Consider the following 12,234-nt stretch of genomic DNA (forward strand, 5'->3'; position numbering starts at 1 on the left):
AAGAGAAGACTTCCCAGAATGAAGACTGCAGAGGAGAGAGGTAAATTGTCCTCGTAATAACTCAGAAGATGGAAAATGAACTTGCACCTCATAGGCCGTGTGCGCCTTGATTACATTAGTGCTACTTGTGATAATATGCAGTATATTCATTTTTATTGTATTAGTTTCTGGATAGTCTGTAAAAGGCCAGTGTTTTATTTGGCTCCCTGAACCACCTGTCTTTTCTACAACATCCCCTACCAGCACATTCAAGCATTAGCGTTCAGGTTTTCTAAAATCTTTTAACCATTGATGGCTGCCAGCAGTCAAATTAAATTCAAAGGGTTTAGTATAGCTCCAGGTTTTAGCTATATAATTTACTAAGAATGCCCAAAGCACTTGCACTCTAATTTGCAGTTCAGCAATGAATACCATTTCCTAACGAAATCTGCCTGAAATTTCCTTTTGAGGCTCTGAAAAAAAATACACTTGTGACACCTGTGTGTCTTCCTTCTGGCACTGACTCAAAAAAAAAAAAAAAAAAAAAAAATCTAGCTAAAGAGAACGCAAGGTGGCACAGAAAAAGAAACCAAGAGAATGGATTTGTTTTTATTTTAAGGAACCTGGGCCAGTATGGTACCCTCCATTTTCTTTTTAAATTTAGATTTTTTTTTTTCAATTTCCTCTCAGTCCAATATTAGCACTACATTGTTACAGGCTTAACCAAGATTTTGGCTCTGTGAAAAAGAAATACAAACTACTGCAGAAAAGCCCAGATTTGATCATTTCCATGTCTCCACGGAAGTAAATTTTGTCTAGTTCCAGGAGAGGCAAGAGTGTTCATGTGTAATCCTTGATTTCATTTCCAGGCACAGTCACAGTGGTGCAAGAATAGAGAGCTGCTCTGAGAAGCTGGGGCAACATGGAAGCCTGAGTTCAGTTCCAGGGTCAACTTAAACAGGCTGAGCGTGGTGGCACGCACCCGCTGTCCTAGCTATCTAGGTTGGGACGGGAGGATTGCAACATGACAAGACCCTGTCAAAAATAACTCTCTCTCCCCACTCACTATTAAGGAGAAAATTATAATAATTTCTATCTCTTAACCCCAAAGGACCACTTCATTTTGCTTCTTTTTTTTTTTTAAGAGAGGTTTTTGCTATAGGGTATGTGCACTCGCCAGAGAGACAGAGAGAGACAGAAAGACATAAGAAAGCCCCCCAAGGAGGATTAGCCACGCCACAATCCCTTGTCCTCCATTCTCCTCTCAGGATCTTGGGCATGCACGCACACGGTCTGCCCAGCGTGAATTTAAGCCACCCGGTCCAGGATCTGAACCACGATCAACTACGTGGGAGTCCAGCAATGTAACATCTGCTGGTCCCTCTTTTTGCTTCTTTTTCTTTTCCTTCCTTCTTTCTTTCTTTCTTTTTTTTTTTTTTTTTTTTTTTTTGCCATAGGGCACTCGGTCTCACTAAACAGACAGAAAGAGAGATGGAAAGCACTCCCCAGGGCGATGGTCATGCCATAATCCCTTCTTCTCCACTCTCCTCTTGGGATTTGGGGCATGTACACACATGTCCTGCATGTTTTCCAAGCCACCGGGTCTGGTATTCAAACCCGAATACCTGTCAGCCATGTGGGATCCAGCCACCCTAGCCACCAGGCCACCAGCTGGCACATTTCAAAGTACCATTTCTTATACTGTTCTTGGGCCTCTATTTCCCTTTGGAAAGGAAGTAAGGCAGAAAGTAACTATTAAAGTCTACAACTAACTTGCAGTATTGTTTGTCTTGTAAAAAGGGGCTAGGCATGAGCTAGGTCTTGTGTTTGCATCCTGGGACTCCCTGGGCATGCAGGCACCCATGTGTGTCTGTGATCTGAGTTGGCTGGGGCTGGGGAAGGGTTGCAGCCTGGGACTGTGTTGGGGATGCCTGCCTCTCTGTTCCCCACCATTTTAAAAAAGAAGAAGAAGAAATAAACTTAACATTAATAAATAAAATAAAAAGATAACCCTCTCTAACCTAGATTAATCTTACTTAGATTAAATGAGGCATGAGAAATGCTCGAGAAGTATTTTGAGAATTTGCTGGGAAAGCTGAAAGTATCAAATGTTATTTAACTTTTACTTTTAGATTTTATCTTCTCACTTCCTGGCATACAGGAATTCCAGTTCGTAGCTATAAGACCATGGAGCCGAGGGAAATGCAGCTGACAATTGCCAGGTAAAACCTGAACTCTCACACACTCTTTTTGAGGTGGTCTATACTGCTAAAGGAGGCTACAGAAATCAGATTGTCAGGCAGAGTTCATTTAATTAATAAAAGGCATAACTTGGAAGCCCATTAGATAAGTCAGAGAGGCCTACCCACCATGCTGTTACTCCCTCACCATCGAACCAAATAAATGAGACTCTAGAAATCCAACCAGTAGAGTAGAAATTGGAAAGAGCCAAGTTCTGGATGACTCTAATGACCTAGATGGGGTTGTTGATCTCTCTCCTTTTACATCCTGCTCAATAAGCCTCTTTATAGTTTATAATATAATAAACTCTATAGTTTATAAAATTTAAAAAAAATTTAGAAAGATTTTTGCTATAGGGCACATGCATGCATTGAAGAGACAGAGATAGACAGAAACAGAAAGCAAGAAATCACCCTCCCTTCTCCTCCATTCTCCTTTTGGGATGCACCCAGTATGAGTTTCAAGCTGCTGGGTCCAAGACTCAAACCATGGTCAACACATGGGAGTCCAGCAACGTAACCATTACGCCATCTGCTAGTCTCCATTTTTAATATTTTTGAAGCCTATCCATATAGCCCTTGAAAGGAAAACTGAGGAATCCCAAGGCAAAAGGAATAGAACCCTAAGTCTGTCTGAGCACCTCTCCTCCCATGCAGACTCTGGAAGGGGACATAAGTATGGCAGAAAATGAAACGAAAGTGAATGCCACAATATTTTTGTTTTATTTCTATTACAATGGAAAAGACATAACGAACCAATTTCATAAAAATGAAGACAAATCTGCTTCTCAAACACCACCTTTCCCCTCACTCCCTACGGGGCCGGTCTCCACCCACTCCAGCTCATAACAGGAAACCATATTTGTTTGTGGAATAGCAGACAGAAAATTAATGTAGTCAGCCATTCACTTTCCAATTAATTTAGTGAAGCAGCAAGTAAATAATGCAGTTCTGTCAAGCCTGAATAGGAAAATATCAGCTGCCTAGCACTTACTACAAACAGGAGGAGAAAGAAGAAAAGAGACTTAGCGTTTTTTGTAGAGGTTTTTGCCTTAAGGCACATGTGCATGAGGGATAGAGGGAAAACTCACCCCCCAGGGGAATGGCCACTCTTCCCAGGATCTTGGACACGTGCCCACGCGCACATCTCACATGCCCCGCATGATTTTCAAACTACTAGGTCCAGAACTCAAACCGTGGTCAGCCATGTGGTCCCCATGGTCAACCATGTGGGAGTACAACGAGGTAACCACTACACCATCTGCCGGCCCTGAAACTAGCATTTTTAAATACTGATACCTTCTAAGTCAGGCACCCTGCGAGGCCTTTCCATGTATTCTTTCATTTCCATCCTTACACGAATCACACAGAAAGGAATTTTCTCTACTTCACATAAACTGTCTGTGTATAGAAATTTAAATAACTTCCCAAAGATCACAGAACAAGTATGTGGCCATGCTGGATTGGTATCCAATGTCTCTCTCTGACTCTTTAAATCAAACTAAACTGAAGGGACCAGCAGTTAGCATAATGGCTATGTCGCCAGACTCCCATGCAGCTGACCGCGGTTCGAGTCCCAAACCCGGTGACTTAAACTCATGCTGGGCGTATGTGTGTGTGCATGCCCAAGATCCCGAGAGGAGAATGGAGGAGAAGGGATTGCAGCATGGCCATCCCCCTGGGGGGTTATTTCTCGCTTTCTATTTCTCTGTCTCTCTCTGTCTTTCTGGCAAGCGCACGTGCCCTATAGCAAAAACCTCTCCAAAAAAAAAAAAAAATTTAAAAAAAGGAAAAAACTAAAATGAATAAATAATAAAAAATATAAATATAAAGTATATAAATATATGACACTTTAGGTGTCATATATACATTTAGTAAAGATGTATACCTTATGGGGTTTTTTCTTTTTAATTGCAAGACAGCATGTGAGCTCTCCAAAGAGACAGAGATAGAGAGAGAAAGCATCCCCAATGGGGCATGGTCATGCCACAATCCCTTCTCTACCCTGTCACAATTTGGGGCATGCACACACATACCCTTGGTGTGTTTTTCAAGCCTCCAGGAATGAGATTCAAATCACAGCCATCCACATGAGACCCAGCTATCTGAACCACTGCATCACAGGGCTGGCCCAAAACGTCATAGTTTTAATAATTATTGGGTCATCAGGAAATCATGATGTATTTTCTGATGACCCAACATATTTGTTTTTAAGGTTTAGTTTTTCTGTCATCTTTATCCTTTCCTTTCTTCACTTTCTTGTTTATATATTCCAAAGATGCAGGAAGGCAAGACGAGAAAGACTCTGACTTAATGGGAATTAAGGAATTGTGTTTAATTTAGAATTGATTCTGAATACGGATTGTTACATTGTATGGCTACTTCTCATATGCATTTCTGATTGAAATAACTTTACCAAGGATTAAGGTTCAATAAAATCCCACACAAAGTACAGTGTATGTGTCAGACATCTAAAAATTCTTGAGAAAGCAATTATACTGAGTGCTTTCTAATAATAAATCGAAACGGACAGCTACGATATGAACTGCATTTCCTAACAACTCTACCCCCACCTGACTCTGCATTTCCATCTTTGCTAGACTCTCTGCAAAAGAACAGATGTTCTGCTTTGGGTTGAGAAATCAACAGTTACCATTCATATGTTCCAAAAATTCAAGGGCTTAGTGCTGCTGTTTTAGGGATGCTAATTAATTCTAGCCCTTATGCTCCGATGTTCTTGTGGTTTCAATCAATTGCAATCTCACAGGACCTCAGTCCCCACTATCTCCTTTGAATGCCTATGGGGGAAAACAACTAGGAAATGCACACTTCGCTAACCTAGGGGGAGAAAGAGCTAATCTAATATGCTCTGATTTTGTATATTTCTCATATCATTATCATTGCTGTTCTCTCTCGTATTGATTCGACCAGGTGGGCACAGCCCAGCTCACAAATATAATTGCAACGATGCCTAGAGATGCCTTTTGGTCATTTTTTTTTTTTTTCATTTACTTGGCATTCAACCAGAGGCTTATTTTGGAAGCAGCATAGAAAGAGATATTGCTGAATCTTTTATTTTTCCTATTGTTTGTGTGTTTTTGTATCTACTGTTGGTTGTGTATAATATTCAGTTAGAGGCATATTTAAAATGCAGGTTCTGGGCTCAAAGGCCACCAATTGGCAGATCTGTAAAGGTACCGGGGTATCTGCCATTTTTTAAGTAAATGCCCTGTTTTGAAGCAGATGGTCCAAGGACCTCAGGAAAGGTAAGCACGCTCCTGGACACAGATGTTAACAATCTGTGTGACCTGTGTCCGTGGTGAGAGAGCGCAGGCACAAACAGTGCCATGGGTAGAGTGTGGTGTGAAGAACCCACACAAGCCTGCTCTGCTCCTCCCAACAGACACCTTTCACCCCAGACTTTCTCAAGGTCATCTGGGATTTGAACCAACTGGGGCGATGACAATCACTGTGACGGAGCCCACGGGATTTGTCCTTTAAAAGAGCTCCCTACATGAGTTTTATGCTCCGACTGAGGGGGGAAGGGGATGAATATGCTCTGGTTTTGTTTATTTATGCTAGTACTGCTTTGCTGTCCTCTGACTGATTTGCTCGACCACGCTGGCAAATACAGTTGATATCACTGAAATGGCAGTCTGATGAGTTGCTGCCTAACACCAAAGCAGGATGCCTAATGAAAGAACAATAGCTATGGGGCCAGGTGGTGGCTCAGTGGTAACACAACTGGATGCACGTGGCAAAGGTCCTGGGTTTGTGTTCCAGGCCCTCCCTGAGCATGCCAGGCACTCATTCACAAGTGCCCATGATCTACACCCACTGACACTAGGGGCAAATCTCAGCATGAAGAACCCATTGGGGTCTCTCTCTCTCTCTCTGTCTCTCTCTCTGATGAACAAATAAAATTTTTCTTTCTTTCTTTGATTTTTGTTTGTTTGTTTGTTTTTATAAAGAACATTAGTTGAGTAGTCAGCCAGACCCAGACTAGAATCTAAGCTGTTTCACTTATTACTGCCTCACTTGAGTAAGTTCCTTAACCTTGGGCAAGTTTCTTAATCTCTCTGAGCTTTAATTCTCCCATCTCTAAATTTGGAATCATGGTATTACCTTTCAAAATGTTGCAAGAATTAAATGTAATAAAGCGTGGCACAGAGCAGGGGTTGAACGCGGTAGGCGTGAGGGGTTTGACGTGGTGTGGTGCTCACTCATCTGAGCCTGTGGCCCTTTCTACCAATTACCTGCACAAGTTGATACACAAGATTGTTCTGGGCTTTTTGCTGAAGGAGAGTAAGAAATGTTAATGTTTTTGTCTTAGGAGAGTATGAAAGAAGTTTGGGGAAGAAGAGAGAGAAATGAAGAACAAAGAATATGGACTGACATTTGCATCTCCCCCCAGGAATTTACATGTTGAAATCCTGGTTCCCAATGTGATAGTATTTGGAGCTGGGGCCTTTGGGAAGTAATTAGGTCATGAGGGTGGAGCTCTCATGAATGAGATTAGTGCCCTTATGTGAACAGGCCTCACTCTCTTTCGGCCATAAGAGGATACCAGGAGAAGTCAACAGTTAGCGATTCAGAAAAAATGTCCTCACTAGACCCTTACTGCGCTTCTACACTGATCCTGGACTTCCAGCCTCCAGTACTGTGAGAAATCAATGTTTATTTTCAAGCCACCCAGTCTATAGTAATTTGTCATAACAGCCCCAAATGACTAAGACAAGAGGGTAGAATGGTATTCATCCCTTCCCTGCCCCCTGAATTGACATTGTATCCCAAGACCCAGAGGAATTTGGGCCAGAATCTGAAGGAGCTATTAGGTGGAGACCTTCTGAGACTGTAAACACCAAGTTAGTCACGTATTAGAGCCCAAGTAACAAAGGAAGACAAAGACATGGGGAGAGAGCCATTTCTATGTGGAATCTTTGACCACTTGGAAACCTAAAGAAGGGCATCATGGAAAGAATCAAAAGATGAAACTTGGGGAACCAGTAGCTAGTGTAATGGCTATGTCGCTGGACTCCCACGTAGTCAACCGCGGTTCACATCCCGGACCTGGTGGCTTAAAACTCACGCCGGGCGCATGTGCGTGCGTGCCCAAGATCCCAAGAGGAGAATGGAGGAGAAGGGATTGCAGCGTGACCATCCCCCCTGGGGGATGATTTCTTGCTTCCTGTCTCTATGTCTCTCTCTCTCTCTGTCTGGCAAGCGCACGCGCCCTATAGCAAAAACCTCTCCAAAAAAAAAGAAAAGGATGAAACTTGGTTTATGCATCGGTAGCCTCACAATGGCCACTACTGGAAATGGCAAAACGAAGTCACCTGCAACGACTCTGAGGGCCGAGAGTAGGAAGGTCACCACAGAAAGCACAGTCAAGCTTAATTTCTAAAGAAGAAAATTCACTTGTCAGCACACGCCAGGCATGCCCGGAGAACCTTGCACACTCCTGGAGAGGTCTTTGCAGAGAAGCCCATAGGCACCCATAAGGGGTAGGAGCAGGAGCTTTGGGCTACTTTTACCTCATGCCTTGTTTTGCATCTGAAAATGAGTGATTCTCACATTAACAATGTTCATTATAAATGTCCATTATTGGTCCCAAGAGGAATCAGCCAACCAAGAGCAGAGAGAAATAAATGCTTTTTCTTTGCCAGAACTAAATGTCAAGACAAACACTCAAATGGTGGTAACTATCATTTCTATAATACATGAGCTCAGTTGTCGCTGGCCTCAAGCGAACTATTTTAACTTATGTGTGATACAGTCTCCTCATCTGTGAAATAGCCTAGTTGACAGAGGCTCTCAAGACTTGATATATGAAGATCAAAATAGCTCAAGATGATACAGAGAGAGCAAACAAAGAAGTCAAGAAATGAAGAGCTTGGGCTACCTCTGAGAGTCAAATGGTGCAGCCATCTGTGAGTTATACTGTATTCAGATGGGTGGTAGCAAGAGTGCAGAAAGCTGAGTTGCTCCATCAGAAACAAGCTGAGTGACTTTGAACAAGTCCTTTAAACTCTACAAGCCTCCCTTTCTTCCTCTGTAAAGAGAAGAGGTCTATAAGGTCTATTTTATCCCTCAGGTCCCAGGTAGAAGATGTCAGGTCTTGAGAAGAGCATCTAAAAATACGATCCCCTTGTGATGCCTAAGGAGTTACATCATCCAGCACTTACAAGAATCCAAATGTTGACTGAGATCTTCTGTAAGCAAAAAGAAACACTGAAAAGCCTTGTCAGGCATTTTGTAGTCATTTGGCAATACAGATTTGAGTGTGTCTATCTTGAGCACACCCAGATGTTTATACCATTTGGATATGTGGTAAAAAGTTAATGTTTCACTTAATGAGATGCAAAGAGGTCCTTTCTGGCATTAGAGCCATAGTGGAGAAGGGAGGAATAGGGCAATTTGTCTTCACAGGGCGATGACACATGGTGGTCATCAGTGTAGTGATGACAGTAGCCATTTGAGTTGAACCCACTCTGTTCGTCTATTTGCTCATCAACAAATATTTACTGCATAACTTCCCCAAGCTTAGTTACTGCATAAAGATGTAAGAAATGCAAAGTTATCATTTCTGCCTTCCTTGATTTTGAAATCTAGTTTGAAAAGACGTAAGCATGTTTGAAATCTAGTTTGAAAAGACATGTATGCGAGCAACTGCAAAACAAGATATATCATAAGTATATCAGAAGTATACTTGGCAGTAAGTACGACTTGCCCAGTGGATTTAGAATGTACTCAGTGTCATAGGGCCAGCAGGTGGCATGATGGTTAAGGTGCTGAACTCCCACATGGTCAAACACAGTTTGAGTCTGGGACCTGGCGGCTTGCTTTCTCTCTTTCTCTCTCTGGTGAGCATGTGTGCCTTACAGCAAATTTAAAATAATAATAATAAAATTAAATAAATCTATTTTTAAAAGAACGTTTTCAGTGTCTTTCTTTAGCAGAATGAGACATCAATTCTAGATAGAGTGCTCCAAGGTCTTTCCAATGAAAGAGGAATTTGTGCTGAGATGTAATGATGAACATAAGGGGAAGAATGAACTGGAGGAGGATAGCTCTAAGAAGGGGAACCAGCACAAATACATGCATTGAACTGGAAGATCTCAAAAAAACAGCAGATTAAATCTTGCACTATTGGTCAATAAGTCAACCGCCTACAAGTCAACATATTTATATCTCACCTGGTGGCTCCCATCAAACCAATGATTATAAACAGCTCCTTGACCCAAAGTGTTTGTTTCTTCACCGGGAATTCTTCATTTTATTTAAATAGTAGTTATTTGCCAGACTACAGTTTAGCTCTATAGATCCAACCCTTTGACTAACACTGGGGGGAAAATACAGACCTCTGCATTTTTGCTATCATCCAGTTAGAATAGAAGACTGTGAGCCCCACCTCCCACCCCTATCAACTCCCCTCTTAGCTTTAGGTAGGTCCGTCTTTAACTAGCCCATAGTTTTAATCCACAATAGAGCCATCAGGACACGTCAGGAACATGAGTGGCAAAAACCAAACCACTGGGCTTCTGTTCTAGTCCATTCTGTTGTTAATAATAGAAATTCCTAAAACTGGGTGATTTATAAGACTAGAGAGGTTTGTTCCACTCATGATTCTGGAGGACCAGGGTCTAGGGGCTACATCTGGCGTGGGTCTTTTTTGCTGGTAGGGAGTCGTGAAGCATCATAGCATGACAGAGGGCAGAAGCATGTCTCTGCCTCATTCCTTTTCCATATAAGCCCACCAGGATTCAATCTCATGGGATCCCCATCCTGATACCCCAATCACTTCCTAAAAGCTTCTCTTTCAACATCGTAATCAGATTAAATCGTCACCCTCCCCACACCTTTACAATGGCTCACAAAATTTTAACACACGAATTTGGGGAGGGGAGGATACATTTACATGATAGTAACTTCCCAGTGGAAAACAAGTCTCATAAATATCCCAGACATATCTGGATTTAGTAGTATATCATTGCTCTACTGAGCATGTTATTAATTTTGTTAGCCATTAGCCAGAGGTGATGCCATATCCCTGTGATGAACTTTCTTCACGGATCAGCAAAACCTAAACACAACATCCCAGCAGCTGGTGTTGAGAAATAAACTCAGAACTAACACCAACAGGAAGTGTAAACATTGGGATAAGCAAATATGCTCAAGGAAAGGGCAATGCTTTATACATTTTGCAGTAACTGCTCTCACAACCAAACTGAATGTTTTTTACTTAATGTATTAGTCCAAGGCCAGCCAGTGGTGTAATGACTAAGATGCTGGACTCCCACGTGGCTGACTAGAGTTCAAGTCCCAGGACTGGTAGCTTGAAAATCGCAAGGGGCACATGTGCGTGCATGCCCAAAATCCCAGGAGGAGAATGGAGGAGAAGTGATTGCAGTGTGTCCCTCCCCTCTGGGGGGTTGATTTCTCACTTTCCTTCTCACTGTCTCTTTCTGGCAAGCATCTGTGCCCTATGGCAAAACTTTTAGAAAAAAAAAAAGTATTAGCCCCTGCCAAATTTTTATTATTTTATATAGTTTTCTTTTAAAAATTTTATTTGTTGTTATTATTATTTAATTCGCTATAGAGCATGCATGCTCACCAGAGAGAGAGAGAGAGAGAGGGAAAATGAAAGAGCAAGCTGCCAGGTCTGGGACTTGAACCCGGGACAGCCATGTGGGAGTCCAGCACCCCAACCACCATGCCACCTGCTGGTGCCTATTTCATGTAGTTTTCAATAGTTGCAAGTATTTTTAAATTTTACAAAAATATTTTTACAATCATAAATTAACCTTCTTTGCATGTTTTCTATTTCAGCCACCTTCTATTATTATTATTATATTTTATTATTTTAAAGTTTGCTGTTTGTTTCTTCATCTCATACTCCATCCCTTAACAAGTTCCTTTCAATTGGCAGTTTCTATTTATATTTCAACATATTAGTATAATAAATTTAAATAAAATCTTCCACTTGTATCATTAATTAGTATCTGGCAATGGGCCTGATTAAATGCCCTTGGCAGCAAAATGATTTAAGTATCGAAAAGGTTATTTTTATCATTTATTAAAAATGCCTGTTAGAGAACTATTACCACCAACTTCCCAACCTCTGCACAGAGCAAAGTGTAGTTCTTAATGCACCTCTCCAGGTTGTATTGAGTAACTGTCAGTCAGCGTAGTCGGTTTTTCTAACAAATGAGGAAAGCTTGTCTGGATGAGAGGAGTTTAAATGATTAAAAAGTTCTTAAGCTTAGGCCAGCCACAGCAATGCAGCAGTGACACAATACTCCATAATCCTGAGGTTATGCGAGAAGGCCCTGAATTCCCACTCTGAGGTCACCCTGTACATGTCCTGAGGCAGGGGGCGAGGCAGAATGGGTGTTCGTGTGCCTGGGATTCTGGCTGGCTGGGGCTGGGGGTGGATCGTGGCACAAGGGCCTTTTGTGGGGTACCTATTTCTCTCTCTCTCTTTTCTTCTTCTCTGTCTCTCTCTCTCATGGAAGAAACAAATATTAAAAAAAAAAAACTTAAAAAAATTTAAATGAATAAAATAATTCCTCTGTCAATCCATGACAGAACTTCAAAAAACCAAGTTTTCACTTTATTGACATTTTAGGGAAATACAAACAGATCCATTTAACCAGCAGAACTCGTATCTGTACTCTTCTAAGAAGCTGAATGTACTTTGTCAAATACCCTTTTCTAATATGAGCTGCACTTGGCATAGAAAACCTTCGCTGAGGACCAAGAGATGGCATAGTGGTTAAAGTGCTGGATTCCCACGTGATCGACCATGGTTCTAGTTCCAGACATGGTGACTTGAAACACACCAGGAACACATGTGTGCCGGCCCAAAATCCTGAGAGAAGAATGGAGAAGAAGGAATTGTGGTGTGGCTATCCCCCCTCGGGGGTGATTTCTTGCTTCTGTCTCTATCTCTCCAGCAAGTGCATGTGCCTTATAGCAAAAAATCTTAAAAAAAAAAAAAAAAAAAAGGAAGAAA

This window comes from Tupaia chinensis, unplaced genomic scaffold (assembly GCF_000334495.1).
Source record: "Tupaia chinensis unplaced genomic scaffold, TupChi_1.0 Scaffold000127_1, whole genome shotgun sequence".
Classification (NCBI taxonomy): Eukaryota; Metazoa; Chordata; class Mammalia; order Scandentia; family Tupaiidae; genus Tupaia; species Tupaia belangeri.